Source organism: Myotis daubentonii, chromosome 17, assembly GCF_963259705.1.
Source record: "Myotis daubentonii chromosome 17, mMyoDau2.1, whole genome shotgun sequence".
In the NCBI taxonomy this organism is placed as follows: Eukaryota; Metazoa; Chordata; class Mammalia; order Chiroptera; family Vespertilionidae; genus Myotis; species Myotis daubentonii.
In genome coordinates this window covers 14,126,334-14,145,660 of record NC_081856.1, presented here as the reverse complement: position 1 = coordinate 14,145,660, position 19,327 = coordinate 14,126,334, and positions in this window count along the sequence as shown.

Below are 19,327 nucleotides of genomic sequence, written 5' to 3'. Positions count from 1 at the left end.
GTGTGACTATATTATTCCACAAAGTAGACTACCAAAAAAGTAGACTTTATGACAAAGTATTTTACAAGAGATATAGAGGGACATTTACAATCACAAAAGATCAATTCATTAGGAAAACATAATTATAAGTATATATGCATATAATAGGAAAGCTTCAAAATCCATGAAGTAAAAACTGACAGAACCAGTGGAAAAAATAGTGGGGGAGCTTAACACCACTCTTTCAATAATTCATAGAACAAGTAAATAAAAATTAGCTTGGATATAGAAGATCTGAGCACAGGATCAACCAGCTTGAGCTAATTGACATTTGCAAAACATTGTACCCAATAGCTGTGGAGTAAATATTCTTTTCAAGTGCATATGGGATGTTTATTAAAGTAGACATATACTGGGTCATCAAAGAAATTTTAATTAAGTATTTCAGAGTGTATTCTATGACCATAGAGTCAAATTGGAAACCAGTAACTCAAGTAGTTGGAAAAATTCTAAACGTTTGGAAATTAAATAACATATCTAAGTAACCCATGGCTTAAAGATTAAACCACAAGATAATAAGAAAATATTTTTAGTTGAATGATAATAAAAATACAACATATCAAAATTTATGGGATAAAGTAATGGCAGCACTCAGAGGGACATTTATAGCTTTAAATACTGTAATAAAAGAGAAGGAAGGTAAAATTTTTGATGAAATTTTCACTTTAAGAACTACAGAAAGAGAGTAAATTTAACCCAAAATAATAAGAAAAAATATTAGAGTCAGTATAGAAGTTCATAACTTAGAAACAAAAAATTAACAAAGCTCAAAATTCATTATTTGAAAGATTAATAAAATTGATAAGCCCAATGTAACAAATCAAGATATAGAAAGATAAATAAATTACCAATATTACGAATAAAATAAGGAATACCATCACATATCCTACCAATTTTAATAGGAAAAGAAAAGGATTTTAGGAACAAATTGTGCCAATAAATTTGGCAACTAGATGAAGCGAATAAATTTCTTGAAAAACACAGCTTACCAGAAATGACTCAAGAAGAAGTAAAATATTGGAATAGCCATATAACTGTTGAATAACTTGAGTTGTAACAATAAAAAAAACCCTCTCCACAAAGAAAACTCAAAGCAGTTTGGATGGTTTCATTGGTAAATTCTATCAAGTGAAAAATAAGAAATAATACCAATCAGACATAAACTTTCAGAAACTAGAGAAGGGAATGTTTGCCAAGTTATTTTATGTGGTCAGTATAGCACTGATAACAAAATTCAACAAAGATTGGTAAGAGAAGAGATCTGAGACTGCAATGGGCTGAATCCTTGTGTCCCTCCAAAATTCATATGTTAAAACTCTCCCTCCCCCCTACCATGTGATGGTATTAGGAGGTGAGCCTTTGAGAGGTCAATAGGGTTAGATGAGATCTGGGATGGGGGTACCCTTGTGAAAGGGATTAGAGCAGTGGTTCTCAATCTGTGGGTTGCAACTCCTTTGGGGGGGTCGAAGAACCCTTTCACAGGGGTCGCCTAAGACCATCAGAAAACACATATATAATTACATGTTGTTTTTGTGATTAATCACTATGCTTTAATTATGTTCAATTTGTCACAATGAGATTGGGGGTCACCACAACATGAAGAACTATTAAAGGGTCGCGGCATTAGGAAGGTTGAGAACCACTGGATTAGAGTTTGCTTATTCTCTGCCATGTGACATATGGTGAGAAATTGGTAACCTGCACATTGGTAGTGGTGCTCACACCAGAGCTCAACCATCAGGTACCTTGATCTTGGACTTACGGCCTCCACAATGGTGAGAAATAAATTTCTGTTGTTTATAACCCACCTAGTCTATGGTACTCTGTTATAGCAGCTTGAATGGGCTAAGACAGAGACCAGTACCCTCATAGATTCAAACATCCTCAACCAAGTATTGGCAAATTGAATCCATTAATATATAGAAAAAGATACATCCTGCATTATGGCCCAGGAGAGTTTATTGAAGGAATGCAAGCTTGTTTTCGTTTTTGAAAATGACAATATAATTAACTACGTTAACTGAATAAAGATGAAACATTATATGATCATCTCAGCAAATGCAGAAAAACATTTTGGTAAAATTCAACACACACTCAAGGTAAAAAACCGCGGCATAGTAGGCATAGAAGAAAACTTCCTCAATCTAATAAAGGCAGCCATGAAAATCCAGTTAATATCATTTAATGGTGAAAGACTGATGTTTCCCCTCTTAGATCAGGAATAAGGCAAAGGTGCCCACTGGCATCACTTCTATTCATTACACGACTGAATATTAGTCAGTGCAGTAAGGCAATTAAAAGAAATAAAAAGGATACAGTTGGAAAGGAAGAAGAAAAACGGTCTCTACTTGCAATGGATGTGATTGTCTGTATAGAAATCCTAAGGCATCTTCTACAAAACCCAGTTAGAAACATTAAGTTATCAAGGGCAATTCTGGCAAGGGCCCAGAAAGAAAGGAAAGCAACAGGGAAAACCTCAATCTTAGAGCAAACGCAAGGAATCCTAAGCAGAATTTCAGTAGGAATGTGGGTGGTAAAGGGCATTCTGATGAGGTCTCCGGCGGAAACGAGGAACATGTTATTGGAAACGGGAGGAACGTCCGTCCCTGTTATAAAGTGGTGAAGAACTTGGCTGAATCGTGTTCGTGTTCTCGTGTTTTGTGGACGGTAGAACTTATGAGTGATGAAATTGGATCCTTGGTGAGGAAATTTCTAAGCCATGTGTTGAAGGTGCGGCTTGGCTTCTCTTGACTGCTTATAATAAAATGTGAGAAGAGAAAAATGACCTAAAAATGGAGTTGTTAATCAGAAAGGAAGCAGACCTTAAAGCTCAGGGAGATCCTCGGCCTGTGTATATTGAAAGGATCGAGAAAGCCTGTACACGGGAGAGCCCAAAGGGTATGGCCAAGTGACCACGTGACCAAGGCCATGGGTTCATAGCAATTACATTTGGTGTAATTACTTAAGTAACTGCCAATTAGCAACTCCTTGTTTTCTATTGCTTCCCTCAGCAAATGCAGTATAGACTCTGAGTAGGCAGCACTACATTTCCTCATTAACTGACATATGTGTTCAATTGATTTTTGACAGAGATGCCAAAGTAATTCAGTGGCAAATATAGTCTTTCAACAAGGGATGCTGGAATAATTGGATATCTATGTGCAAAAAAGAGCTTTGGTCCAAACCTCACACATACACACAAACCAACTCAAACCAGATCATAGACCTGCATGTAAAACCTAAAACTGTAAGATGTCTAGAAGAAAACTTAGAAGAAATTTTTTTTGTGACAGTGTGTTTGGGAAAGATTTCTTAATAACACCACCAAAGGCACACTCCATAAAAAGAAAAAACTGATAAGCTGAACATCCCCCAAATTAAGAACCTCTGCTTTTTAAAAGATACTGTTATCAGAATGAAAAGACAATCCCCAATGGGGAAAATGTCTGCAATTCACGTATCTGATAAAGGATTTCTGTGCTGCTAACTATATCAAAACTTTTTATGAGAAAACAAATAAGCCAACAAAAATATAGGTAAATGATTTAAACTGACATTTTTATCGAAGACATGTGGATAACAAGTGAGCCCATGGAGAGGTCTTTAGGGAAATGGTCTTTAGGGAAATGCAAATTCAAACCACGGAGATCCTATGACACACCCATTGGAATGTCTACAATTAGAAAAATGGCTCATCGCAAGAGCTAGTGAGGGTGTGGAACAGCTGGAAAGCTCATATACTGCTGGTGGGAATGCAGAATAAAACCAATTGATAGTTGTTGTTGTTTTTTTTTAAACATATGGTAGTTATATACCAACTGTTCTGTTCCTAGGAATTTAACCAGGAGAAATGAAAGTATATTCCATGTAAAGACTGGCATATAAATCTTCATAGCAGCTTTATATGTTATAGCCCCAAACTGGAAATGATCCAAATATTCATTAATGCGTAACTGACTGACCAAAGTGTGGTGTGTGAATACAATACAACTCAGCAATAAAAGGAAACAATCAATACGAGCAGTGGCATTGATGAACATAAAATATTTATGCTGAGGAAAAAAAGCCTGATGAAAAGTTTACTTCTTTTATGATTCCACTTACATGAAATTCTAGAAAATGCAAACTAATCTACAGAGTGACCCAGGTGGCTTTAATAGTCCCCTTAGGAAAACTAAATGTTATGCAGGGTTCTCTCTGAGTATAACCCCTGACCCTCCTTTTCTTAGAGCATTTCCTTTAGAAAATTACAATCGTCAATTCTTTCTCAGCCCCTTTGAGATGTAAATACTCTCATTCTATTGAAATAGTTTTTATCTTCATTGCAATAGTCTTGAATACAGTCTTCCTAGAGTGCTTAATTCAATCAAGTGCAATTTTCTTGGACAAAAGACAGAAAGCAGATCAGTGATTGCCTGAGATTGGGGCAGGTGTGAGGGAGTGAGATTACAAAGGCTCATTAGAAAACTTGGAGTGATGGCCTTCGCTGGTTTGGCTCAGTGGCCTATAGGGTCGGCCTTTGGACCAAAGGGACCCGGTTTCGATTCTGTTCTAGGGCACTTACCTTGGTTTCAGGCTCCTCCCTGGCCTGGGCCCTGGTCCGGGCGTGTGCAGGGGGCAATCAGTGGATGTGAGACACATCAGTGGTTCTCTGTTTTCCCTCTCTCTTCCACTCTCCCTACAAATCCATGGAAAAATATCCTGGGGTGGAGATTAACAAAGAAAACTTGGGGGTGATGGACACAGTTTTCTTTGTGTGAGGCTGTGAGTGTCATGAATATATTTATTTGTATGCCCAAATTTATCAAATTTTTCAATTGATTAATTAATATAAATTATATCTCAAGAGACCTATTAAAATTATGTATATCATCTTGCCCCAAAATTGACTTTTAAGACTCAATTTCATTAAAATAATTGCATATGTATATAGAGACATATGGTAACAGTTTGGAATAAAAGACTGGAAACAATCATTTTTTATCAATAAGAAAATCAATAAAAAAAATTATGGTACATCCATAATACTACACAGCTATTAAAAGAATAAGTGGGCCAAAACCGGTTTGGCTCAGTGGATAGAGCGTCGGCCTGCGGACTGAAAGGTCCCAGGTTCGATTCCGGTCAAGGGCATGTACCTTGGTTGTGGGCACATCCCCAGTAGGAGGTGTGCAGGAGGCAGCTGGTCGATGTTTCTCTCTCATCGATGTTTCTAACTCTCTATTCCTCTCCCTTCCTCTCTGTAAAAAATCAATAAAATATATTTTTAAAAAAAGAATAAGTGGAAAGATCGTCAAGAGCAAACTGAAGACTAACACATGTATATTATGTGATTCCATTTATCTAAAGAAATATGTAAGCACATATAGAAATTAACACAAACTCAATAGAGGTTGACTCTGGAGGGGTTGTTAGAATTGTGAAAGGCACGTGAACTTCTTCCTTCATCTTCCATATTGTATAAGCTTAGCTGGCTGATCTTTGAGCACTCGATCCTCTGCTTTCTTCTTCATATCCTCCAATATTGGACATGACAATGGCGTATACATTAACAACTAAAAGCTTGATCCTTTTAGAGATTATTTTCCAGATTTAAAAATAGTGGCTTGGTTTTCTAGTATTCTCCAAATATGACCAACGATGGCTTTTTGGGTAATATTACAAACTCAGGAATTTAAGTCTATTTCATGTGTTTCAATCCATTGCCTTTATCATCTTACCGACACTCAAACTGTCTTATCTTGGGCCACTGTAAGCCTATTCAAGTTGGCTCCCGAGTTCTTATTGTGCTCATAATATAATTTGATAGCTTCCTCTATTTCTGGATGATAAAGTGCTTCAAGTGCACATTTTACGTTTCCTGCACCAGACTGGGAATCAGCTATTTTTCCAAAGAGCGTTGGTTCCTGTTAATGGGAAATTGATGTGATGGTTGGTCATTGCTGTTGGGTTGATAATTTTTTTCTAGATCTTTTTAGTAGATGGAGCTTGTTATGTTCTAAAAGCATTTTTAAAAGCATGAGCTTGCAATAGGACCCGAATTCTAGCTAACATTGTTAGATAGCTTGGATATTTGAAAAAGGATACAGAAAGTACTGTCGCAGACCTTCAGTAAATTTATAGTTTAATTGTAGTTTGCTGATTTTTGCCTAAGAATAAAAAAATGTTGAGTACCACGTTCTCAATTAATCCCTGAGTTTATCATCCTCTTTTCCATACTCTGTCTGACTTCTCTTTATCATTGCTGTGTTCAGATGATTATACTAAGTTAATTATTGGGACCTCAAAATAATACGTTTAGGAAAAGAATTAATGAAGAGAAAATGGCAGGCTGAAGTTTTTTTTTTTTCTTTCCCCTGCACCTTTCTCAAGTTCTTCATTGAGAGTTCTTGTTTTTTCTTTCTGAGTATGTATCTGTTTGGGAGTTTCAGTTATTCAAGTGGAGAACTTTTGGATTATTAATTGTGTCTACCTTTTATTTCAATTACTCCCTATTACAAATCTCTTCTTTCCAGCATTTCTATGCTTTTCACCCCCTTGTTGTTGAATTAAAAACTTAGAAACCATGAAATCTGAATTACATGAAAGTAAAAAAACAACAACTCCCCCAAATAAAAAAGAAAGCTTCTTCCTCAATTTGCTTACAAGTCAATCAGCTCACAAAATGCAAACATTTCCAATGCTTTTCATAAACCTGGGTTAAGTCTGGGTCTTTTCAGAATATAGCTTTCAAATTAACCTACGTTTCACAAAACATGACATTTTGTTTCTTTGGGTGTTTGCAAGCAAACTTGACCAACCATTCAGTATTTTAGTTGGCCCCTTCAAAGTTGGATTGGGGGAAATCTTCAAAGTCAATTCAACTTTTCTTGCTTTGTTAAATTTCACCTGTTTGCAGGTCTCCGATGGCTTTCATCCCAACCTTTCACCCAGTCCAGGCCTATTTGAAAACCACACCACGTTGGCTTTAGAATTGACCTGGGCTTGTTAACAAATGAATCCCACTCCAATTGCAGCCCAGGTTAGTCCAAAACTCATCTCTAGAAATCTCCTCTTTTTCTCTTGGGAGAGAAGAACCTGGCTGTATTTTGAGGCATAGAACTGATTTCAAAAGTTTTAGATTTAAGAGTCTGTTTGAATTTTGACAAATATTTCCATCCTTAATTTAAAATGTGTTTTTCTAGCAAAAGAGAATCCAACACTGTATGTAAGCCATGACAGAAATCTTCTCGCTTCCAAATCTCTCTCTTCATCTTCCTGGCCCTGGGACTTAATCACCTTTAACTACATCCTCTGACTTTTGTGATCCATACCTCTTCACACTCTCTTCACATAATTGGAAGAAGGTATTTTTTCTCTCTTACTATGCCAGTTTACCTTTGTTTTTTTTTTGAGCTGTACCTCTTGCAGATTCACTTCTTCCATGAAGCCTTCCAATCAAAATGTATGAAACGCCAGAAAGAAAAATTGTAAGCTCACAAATACACAACAGTCAGGGTTTTCTTCATTGTGTGAATCAAGCCGGCCTTGTTGTAGCCGTCTAGTGGTCCTCTGAGCAGTCGGGTTGCAAGGCTCACATTATCACACCCTGCACAGGGACTCAACTCTTAACACCAACTTGCAGACTTCCTGCCTCAGAAATGATGAGAATAATGATTTCATTCATTTACCTCCCAGGAACTTATTACTTGGAATACAATCGCTGAATTCAAACAATGCGCTAAATAACTGTTTGCTTCTTCAAACATTCTGTTGTTTATTTTAAAAACAACTTGTTGAATTCTGTCCATTAACATAAAGCTTATGTTAACATTTTCTTGCCCAACAAGAAGACTGTGTGTCGACACCTCTTACAGTTTCTGGGAATTCGCTTCAGTAGGGAGAATAACTACCAGCAGTAACATACTGGATTACACAATTTCTTTAAATTCCTCTCGGGCGACCTCCTTTCAACCACGGCGCTTTGTTCCAGAGCCCATGCATGAACAATTTTTATATTTTTCCAAAGTAGAAGTTGTTTTCTTCAGGTCTTTTCTTTCCACTAGGAAGTCATGTTTTCTCTGTGAATGGAACTGAAACCCCAATTGTTCAATTCTAAATTCAAAACCCACAGAATTTGGTCTAAAGTAAACAAAACACATTCATTCTCTTGTTCCTAATGGCTTGAAATTCTATCCAGGTTTTCTAAAAGTTGATTGAGTCTTACCAACATTTTCTATGAACCACACATAAATTTGGAGTTTACAGCAAACCCCAAACCTCCAGAAATAAACCCCGCATCAAGAAAATTTCATTTGGTTTCAGATTTCAATATAAAAATTCAATATAACTTTATAAAAAAAAGCACTAAGCAACACTAGATGGAGATGATTCCCATTGCCAGTGGAATGTCGTGCATATGTATCATTGCATACCAGCACTGATGCATGTCTTTGTCTTGAAGCCCACTCTATGTTTTGCAGTCAATACAACTATGCACATTTTATTTGTAGCTAAAATTCCAATACTGACTTTATATCTCGAAATTACACAAAAGAGTGTACTAAGGAACAGCATTGATAAATGTGGATCTACTTTAAACAATAGTTGAATGACATTAAGGCTTGCAAAAAAAGGATATACATGCTAATCAATATATATAAAAGCCTAAGCTACTGTTAGGACCGGTCGGCCGAACAACCAGTCGACGGGTTGCTATAACACACACTGACCACCAGGGGGCATATGCTCAACTCAGGATCTGCCACCTGGTGGTCAGTGTGCTCCCATAGCCAACCTCCCACATCTGGCCAACCTCCCACAGTCCCTCTGCCCGGCCAGCCAGCCCCGATCAGCCCTGATTGGCCCTGATCAGGACTAGGCGAGATGGCCCTGATCAGCCCTGATTGCTGCCCAGGCTGAGGGACCCTACCTGTACACGAATTGGTGCACTGGGCCTCTAGGTGTTAAATATTTTTTAATTAACTTCTAAAAGACCTAGAATCACAGAAGTGAAAGGGAATCTAGGGAATATATATATATATTTTTTACCATGGTACTTCTTCTGCAGGTATTACCAGATCCAAGTGTTTTCTGCCATAAAGACACCTGGCCCATACAAACCTTCTCTGGCCCTTCCCACATCTTTCTCCTCCTATTGGAATAGACTGAGTCAAGACTCAGAGAATGGAAGAGCGAAAAGACAGAAGGAGCTATTTAGCGTGGAGGAATGCTGCAGATCAGGAACAACCATATGTAACTTACATTATCAAGAAAAATCTATGGGGCTAAGACATGGACATTTGCGAGTTTATTTGTTACAGATGCTAGCATTATTCTTACTAATACAAAATGTATTTTATACTCATCTCCTATGTGTGTTGTTATTACCAATGCCAAAAAATTAAGGTATTAAAAAGAACGTTATATTTATAAGGAGAAAGTTTAATATATTTAGTGTCGTCTTAGCATTCCATCATATGGGATAATATTCTTAACCACCATGAGAATTATAACACATAAACCATCTATATATTTCCTAGTTGAGGCTCTATAATTTAAACAATTGCTCCTTTCTAGTAAAGAGACGGTCAAAAATACAAAAGAGAGCCTGAAAATTTTGGGCTTGGACAGAAAATGAGAAAAACAAATTTTAAAGGCCTTCTCTCCACTTCCTTGATCACTGGCTTGGGAATCCTGACACAGTGCTTTCCCCTCTTTTGCCGAGTGAGCTGAGTACGTTTGGGATAGGGGATGATGGGCAGGCGTAAGGTATGAATAAAAGGCCTCAGGGAATTTTAGATAGAAAAAGTTGGCCCCACATTTCTGTTTAATGTGCTTAAAGTATGTAAGATATCCAGGATCAAAATGTCCTGAGCAGCCTAGAAAGATGATCATGAACATTTTAGGTCTTTTTATTGGTATCAAGGAAGAAAAATTATGGGACAGAAACTTAAAAAATATTTCCATGGATTTTGACAATCCAAGTGTCTCACGTTGATCTGGATAATAAAAACATATATTGTCTGTTTGATTAAAAAACCAAACTCCTGCCAACAAAAAGATCATTAAACATTACCACAGGGAACAGTTTAAAAACTATCATAAATCTGTTAGTACTTAAGTTCAATAAACAGGGACAAATGTCTTTCAAAAAGACACATGTTTTTGTGAATACTTAAGTACTAAATTAAGTACTAAATAGCTCTTTAGCTTCTGAGAGGTGTACCTTGAGAGAATAGAACCATTGAGGTGGTAGTCACATTGGCTATTTGGTGAAACCTGTTCTCTTCCTTACACACTGCCCCCCTCCCCTTCCCTTCTTCAATAATTCTGCTTTTCCCAGAGCAATGTCTGATAACATCCTCATGGGAATATTTGCCTTGAGTGAGGAGAGCTAATTCACCACCTTGGACAGAACTTTCTAATATGTCTTGTTCTAGGGCCTCTTCTCAGTTTCAATCTTCAGAGTGCTAGTAAATACACTCTTTGACCTCCCTAGGCAGAGTTCATCTCTCCCACCTCTGCTTCTAAAGCATTTGATTCTTACGCTTTGTTCTATACACACTCATATATATATGTATGCTGATATAGGCCAGAGGGTTCAGTACAAAACCCTGATGCGGTGACGACTCAGAGAGGACTAAGAAGTATGTGGAGGTCAGCTGAGCTGGGGACCAAGAGTGGTACTGCTTGAAGAGACAAAGACAGGCCTCTGGAAACGGGAATCCAGAGAATGCCCAGAGCTGGGGGGTGGGGGGGCTGTCACGGTAATGGGGTCAGGACAGGAAGGAAACTCATGAACCCAAAGTTGAGGGAATACCTGAAGTTGCGTCAACTGCAAAGAAAATGGGTGCAAGGGGCCCAGATATTGCTTTAGCTGGCGTTTTCCATTTGTTTCATCCCTGATGGGTGCCCTTGGACCTTATCTGTTGTCTTTGCTAGCCTGTGAACTCCTCAGGAGCCTCTTATGTATTTTATTCATCTGAATTCATTTCCGGTGCTCAAATACTGAGTGTTAAATGAGTTGAGCAAATTCTGGAAGATATTGTTCACCTTATTTTACAGACGATAAACTTAGGGGTTCATCAAAGCTCTGAAAGATGTTAGTGAATATGGACACAGCTCCAACACTTTTGTTAGAATGTGAGGCAATTTAGTGTCCACCAATCTTTTAAATTCAGGGACCTAGTCATGCCTTATAAGCACAGTACCTGACTTATTGGTAAAGACTCCAGTATGCCAGTGAAGAAAAAAAGTCAGAGGTGGATTAACACACAAAAAGAGGAATCTTAATTTCATGTCCTCTTTTCGTGTGCAGAGCCATGAGTGAACTGGACGAGGAGCAATATTCATCTGTTCTGTACACAAGACGGTTACAGTGTAGAGCGATCCCAGGACCGTGCTGTTGAGAGTATGGATGAAGCACTTTGGGGTGAAGTGTAGGATCACACAGTCCTGCTTTCGAACCAATGACCCCACCACATTGCCCTTTAGTAATTTCCTGATGCTGTAGTGTATGGGGGTGTCAGGACTGCAATGCTCTAACACTGGAAGTTTAATTGCAAATTCAGTCAAAACTAACTAAAGCACATTTTTACCATGCCTGTATCTATACCTCTAGTTATTTGGTTTAGGCTTAATGAAAGTTTGTTTAAAAATACACCACACACTGACACTTATTTTTATTTTTTTATATTTTTACTGATTTCAGAGAGGAAGGAAGGAAGAGGGAGAGAGAGAGATAGAAACATCCCTGATGAGAGAGAATCATGGATCAGCTGCCTCCTGCACACCCCCCACTGGGGATCAAGCCCACAACCTGGGCATATGCCTTGACCAGGGATCGAACCGGTGACCTCTTGGTTCCTAGGTTGATGCTCAACAGCTGAGCCACACCCAGCTGGGCTCACTCACATTTATTTAGCATCTAGTCTAAGTATATATCACATTGTTTTAGATCTCACAGTGACAGAGAACAGGTTCAAAGAACTGACACATTTTAGGTGTAAGGTAGCATTTTCAAGCTAGTGGTAACAACTCATTAACTGATGGTGAAATTAATTCAGTAGACCATGATCGACATTCAAAAGGAAAGAAAGGAAACAGTTCAGAGGAGAACAGAAGAAGAAATAGAATACCTCACACATAGCAAGGAGAAGAATTGTTTCCCAGAATGTTTTCTCCTACATGGACACACATGTGTGCTGGGTCTGATGTAAATGGTATTCCTTACTGTGTGTTGTAATCAAGAGTTTCAGAGTCACTCCTTAAAGGGGTTTTGCTGAAAAAACACTGGAATTTATGTGATAATCTTTTGGGAACTAGAAGCCCCACTTCCCATGTAGCTTTTTATTTTTGAAATGCCAAAGAAAGAGATGTATTTAAATGTAAGAAAAATTGAAACAAAAGCCCATGCAGTTATTGGTTTTCACAGTTCCACTGTAAAATTATCTCATAAAAACAAAACTTTTAATTTTTGCACTAAAAACAAAAATATTTTTTCTCAAATATAAAGAAATTATTTTTTGCATATGTGAAAAGTCTTGAAATTAATCTTTAAAACTTCCAATTTAATAGAAGTTAATCTTCCATACAATTATCTATCAAAATAAATCTGAAAAGATAATTGGCCCTCCACATTCTTTGTGTGTGTGTGTGTGTGTGTGTGTGTGTGTGTGTTTTGAGCTTGGTTGAAATAAAAAAAATATTTGGTTTCAATGTATAACATTCTTTAAAAATTAATAGGAAAAAGTTAATAGATATGTAAAAATTTACATGAATGGAAAAATCTCTATAACATAGTAATGAACATTTTTATTATAAGTTCATACATGACCACAATGGCTAAAAAGTGTATTAAAAATATAAGCTAATTTTATACTTTCAAACACATTCACTGGGATATGTTTGGTTTTTTTTTCAAACATGTGAATATAGTTTTATTATATTCAGGTATTTTTTAATGGGATTGATGATTCTGCTTAATTGTTTGTTTTATTAATATTGCAGTCCCTCCCACCATTATTGTTATAATATTGACTGCATTTTACTGTTTCATTTGAATAAAATTTAAAAGAAAAAAGTAAAAGAAGAGGGATTACAAACATTTAAAAGCTTAATTCTTAATTTCCTTCCCATCCAGGCAGAACAAAGACAGGGCATTTGACATGTTTTATTTGAGTGACTCTCTCAATCTGCTCACGCCCCATGGGATAGGGCTAGAATTGCAAATGAGCCATGATGGGGGACTTTTCCTTCTCAACAAGGCCTCCAAATGTGTGTATGTCTTACTTGCTTACGTTTAGCTTTTGCTGATGAAGCACATCCACTGAATTTCACTGGAGGTTCCCGTGGAAGTACACAGATCATGGTCAGTAGGATCTGGGTGAGACATCTGAGCAGGTTCCTCCGGTTGCAGGGTCTCTGTTGAGTTCGCCCCATTAACCTTTAGAGACCACTCGGTAGAACAGCGAGGATGAACTGCCATCCTCTGAAAGGTCCTGCCGATCCTGAAACATGAAACTCAATGGAGCTGCTGTTTTGTTCAGATTAAGTCAAGATTTAAAAAAACTCAGTACTTGAAATGGGTGCTATGTGTGAGGTGGTGAGGCCTACGGTATCTGGAAAGCTTTGACTTTTAGTCTCTTTATTAAAAACATACAATCTTTAAATATGAACCATTTAAAAGAGAAAGAGACTAGAATGGTGAATATTTTGGGTTTATACAGTACAAATAAATCAGAATGCTATGAAATCTCTATGACAACACCACAGCGTATACCAGTAAAAGTATGTACAGTACTTACTGCTTAATAATGATAAACAACTGTGTTACTGGTTTATGTATTGACTATACTATACTCTTTAGCATTATTTTAGAGTGGAATTTTTCTACTTATATGAAAAATATTTTCTGTATAGCAGTATGACGTGTTATGCTGTCAGTGGCCCCATATGTCTCAGGTTTACTGTGTCTCTTGATTGCATCATTTTCTCTTGTGCTTGATTTAATCTCATGCTGTTTTGTGCAGTAACATGCTGTACAGGTTTGCAGACCAGGTGCAGGAGGCTATCCCACACAGCCTGGGTGTGTAGTGGACTGTTTTATCCAGGTTTGTGGAAGGGCATACAATGATGTTTGCACAAGGAGGGAATCACCTACGGGCACATTTCTCAGAATGCATCCCTGTTGTTACAGGACATATGACTATATTTGCAAGCATCCCAAATGGCTCTGATGCAGGCAGCCTGGGACAAACATTGCCCTTGAGGCTCTTCAAGGGATCCATCTCAATTCACCTGGGGAGGGCATTAGATAGGGCTTGGGTGCAGTTGCTTAGTTCCTGTGCTCCATATCCCTCACGATCCTAGTGGGGATACCCATGCATAAATTAGAAAGATTAGGGACTTGGAGTCCAGCAAGGCCCTCTTATTAGAGGCAAACAAGTCCTGAAATCAACACAGGGCAGAGAACTGGGAGAATGAGGCCACATTCTACCCTGTCACCCACACCTTGAGAGAATTCAACAATCTCTGGTGGAGAGTCCATTGCACACCATCATACAATGCAAAATAACGTTGTCCAGATACAAGGAAGAATTTTTTTTAGGTCTGCCTTTCCCCCACTCCTCTTATTTTGAAGTACTTGTCAAATTGGAGGATACTTCAGCAGGCTGTGTATCCATGGAGGTGTCACTTGGACTCTAGGAATTGTAGTTTGGGGAATTCCATTTGATTCTGGAATGTTGCGAAAAGGATAAGAACCAAGTCCAGAGGAAAAAATGGAGTACTTTTGGCCTGCAGTCTCGTCTTATTTTAAGAAGAGAGGTAAAGAAATAAGTATTTTTCTGATTGTCTAGGCCACTTTGCCAGCGGGATAAAGAAACAGGGAGCCAGGATGTTTTCCCTAGGAATAAAGCTTGCATTTGTCAAGGTGAAGCATCCAACTTATATAAAAACTGCTGTTTGAAATTTTAACCCTACTATTTGGCTTATGTAAATGCTTGCTTAAATAATAAGGAAAATAAGACTACTCCCATTTCAGAGAGGCCATTAAACCTTCCCCAGATGACGTTATCAATGCTGGCACCAGGCCAAGCCTTTGGCTGAGGTCTCAAAGCCCCAGCACATAGGGGCTCTTTAAGAACTTGCTAAGAGGACCAGAAAACCCCATATTTGGGAGACAAAGAGGGTAAAAAGGTATAAATACAGGAAACTTCCTGTGTGACTTCACCCAGAATTCTAGAGATATTTTTCTCTGGGCCCGCATGTAATAATAATAATAATACATGTAACTCCATCTCTCTAAGCGTTGCTTGGTTCTCCTCCAGTTTTCTGTAACAAAGGTGTCACCAGGCACTTTCTCTAGAAAGATATTTCTCTCTAAGAGCCATGATTTCACTCTTATTAATGGAATATGTACACTTTTCTTTGGCCAAAGCCTAAACATTTCATGACAGAGGCAATTGATATAGATTTTTTTTTCAATTGTGTCGACTGCAATTAAGTATAACATAAACAAAGAAATTTATAGTGTGATGACTCTAAGAACAGGCAGCTGAGATCCGCCTGATGGGCCAGCTTACTCACTGTTATTCAATTTTCCCTGTGTATTAATTGCACATAACTAGCAAAAGGGACTTTATGGAAGCCTTACTCCAGCTTTGAAAATGAATTATCTCATGGTGAGTTAACTTCTGGGACCTTGCTAGTATCAATTTGAACACTCATTAGTCAAAAGCCACAGTTCACGGTTGGAAACCATGGCGCACTAAAGGATGAAGTGGTGTTGAATTATTATGGAAAATTCCCGACCAGGTGTGAGCCCCACCAAGTAGAAAAACAATTAGGAGACAGACCACACATTTGATCTCCCAGCTGCTGGTTTCAAAGTAGGAGTAGTCGTTGCAGAATTTATTGTGACCTTAAAGGCATCCACACTAGACAAGCTCTTTAAATGAGGCTGCTGTAGTAAGTAATGTTCATGGTTTCTTGTAATGCAGAGTGAAGGAAACTGTCCATTTAAGGCCGAAGTGATGTTTCTGACCAGATTTTCTTGGTATCACAGAGTAGTATGTTAATGCCAGTCCTGTTAGAAGTGCATGTGTGTTTATGGGGCCTGCTCCAAAGTAAAGTCTCGAGCATAGAAAATAAACAGTGTTGTTGAGTCACTGTTTATTTATCATCGCTAACCCAGAATTCATTAAATGGCACCGCCTGTCCTAAACTTTAATTCGAGCCACAAATATTCTCAATGTATTGCCATGTTGCTGAAAAGACATGTGCAGTACACATTTTTACCTCGCCTGCCTCTCTGGGCCTAAGCATTGCAGCTCAGCAGTGATTAAAAACAGGATTGAAACTAATACAAGGTCAGGTGAGTGTCTTGGATGTCCCAGCGCATGTGGATCTGGTTGAGCAGTTAGCTTTTGTTTACGCCAAGGGCTTGATATTCCTACATTAAAATGGTTTAAAAGCCTATGCAAGCTACTGACATTTATTGATTCCAATATATTTTTGGCTCCTTGGAAAATGTCCCATGTGGAAACTTTCACAGTTCAAAATGTCTCCTCAGACATCTATTCTTTGCCAGGACACAGCATTTCGTACCCCAACAGCTCCCCTTAATGTTCTCAGTGTCATATTCATGACTGGCCTCCAGGGCTGAAAGACTGAAATTCTATCCTTTGGATAGATTTCACCCTCAAGAAGCTCACTCATGTTTTAGTCCCTCAACCTCTCTCCTTGCTCAATGTCAGGCTTAATGCTTCAACTCTGCTCTATCAACACTGGTGCAGCAATTTTGAAAATAATGTGACTGTCTGTTTACTTAAAAGGAATATTTGTAAATCCCAGGAAAAAAATTTTGCCCACATACCACAGCCAACTTTTGGTAAGTGCAAATATAAAGACATGAAGAGAATACGAGCAAAAAGCATAACGGAGGCCTCCTCGGCCAGCATGGGCAATGCTACATTTCAATTTGGTTCAGTTCAACAGATACTCTGCCCCTCAGTGTTCCAAGGGTATCCTCAAAGGGGCTGGAAAGATGATGCAAGGAGTGATAACTCTGAATAGATTCAAAAGTCATTGGGAAAGGGAAACATTATCCATATACACCAGTTGACAATACCAATATGCATGGACTTGAAAGGAACACAGCTCTGAGAGGTACTGTAGTATCACATGATAGACCACTACCAAAGTCCCAGACTAGTCAACGGCAAGTCCACATGCAGGAGAGATCACAATAACCCTGCTTTGGAAAGGCTTTGAAACGGAACTGATATTGGAGCAAGAGTCCCCAGAAAATGGACTGAATTCAACTGGTCCATTGCCTGCCTACACAAAAGTATCAGTATTATCCACAGGCTAGAACCAAGTTCCAGAATCTCTGACATAACATAATATTCAGAGTCTGGGATATAATCCAAATTACTTGGAAATAAAGAACCAGAAAAATCTTAATCCACAGGGGAAAAAACAACCAACAGATTAATATGTTGAGGTACCAAAGATGTTGAAATTATCTAACAAATACTTTCAAGCTGATTTTACAGAAATGCTCCAATAAGAACAAACATCCCTTAAAGAAATGGAAAGTCACAGCGAACTAATACAAGACATAAAGAACAACCAAATGGACATTTATAACTAATTTAAGCTCTACCCTTTTAGCAAATTTCAATTACATGTGGTCAACTATCACCTTCATGTTTTACATGAGATCCTTAGATTTTGTTCATCTTATAGCTGAAAGTTTGTATGCTTTTACCAACCTCTCTCTTTTTCCTCCATCTCCAGCTCCTGACAACTACTTGTCTACTCTCCGTTTCTGAGTTTGAATTTTTCTTTTTTAAAAGATTCTACGTATAAGTGGTGCCATGATGCAGCATTTGTCTTTCTCTTTCTGAGTCCATCCATGGTATAACAAATGGCAGAATTTCCTTCTTTCTCATGACTGAATAATATCGTATATACATATACACTCTCACACACACACATATATGCCACAACTTCTTTATCCATTTATTAATTGATAGACACTTAGGTTGTATCTATACCTTGGCTAGCTGCATTAAACATGGGAGTGCAGATATTTCTTTGATATCCTGTTTTTATTTCCTTTGGAAATATACTCAGAAAAGCGATTGTTGGATCATATGTAGTTCTATTTTTAATTTTTTGAGGAACCTCCATAATGTTTACCATAGTGGCTACACTGATTTATATTTATAACAACTTCTTCAACCTGAGAAAAGGCATCTACTAAAATATCTAGAGTTAATGTCATACTTAATGGTGGAAGACTGAATGCTTTATCCCTAAGATTAGCAACAGGGCAATAACTCCCATTCAACATTGTAAAACTAGTTTTAGTTTTTATATTTAGGTCATTGATTCATTATAAGCTAATTTTTGTTTCTAGTATGAGGTAGGGAGTCCAACTTTGGCTCTAGCACCATTTATTAGAGAGAATATTTTTTCTCCATTGAATGTTTCTGACACCCTTGATGAGAATCAATTGTTCATAGATGTATGGATTTATTTCTGAACTCTTCATTATATTACATTGGCATATTTGTTTATTCTTATGGCAGTACTATACTCTTTTGATTACCATAGCTTTGTGGTAAATTTTGATATTAGAAATTTTTATTTTATTTTTCATGATCGTTTTGGTTATCTGGGATCCATTACAATTCCATATGAATATTAGCATTGACTTTTCTATTTCTGAAAAAAAGGGCAGTGAGATTTTGACAGGGATTGATTTTTTTTCTCCAATATAGTGGGAATACCATGAAAATGGAAGTGGCCTGGCCTTCTATGCCCATGTTCTGGCTGTGGCAACATAATGTAGTAGGAAAAGCTGAGCATTTGCAATTTGTAGACCCAGATTCATGTTACTGGATTAATTGCTTAATTTTCAGGGCCTTACTTTCTCCATTTATATAATGACTAGATGCCCGATGCATGGAATTCGTGCAAGGGGCTCGGCCCATCGCAGCCCTAGCAGCCTTGCGGCCCCGCCCACTGGTTGTTCCGGAAGGTTGTCCCACTGTCCGGTCTAATTAGTCTATTAGCTCTTTATATATAGGATTGTCAAAGAGGAACTCTAAGCTTCCTTTGAACTTTGTAGGTTAACATAGAATAAAGCCAATCAAAGTGTTGGAGGGAAATTTCAGATAATAAAGACTTCTAACTATTCAGGGTCTTTAACAAGAATAGCATCACCAGCAGCAACAAAAACATCTGTAGTGCCATGTATTGACTGTGTCAGATGTTGTGCTAAGTGCTCTGTGCT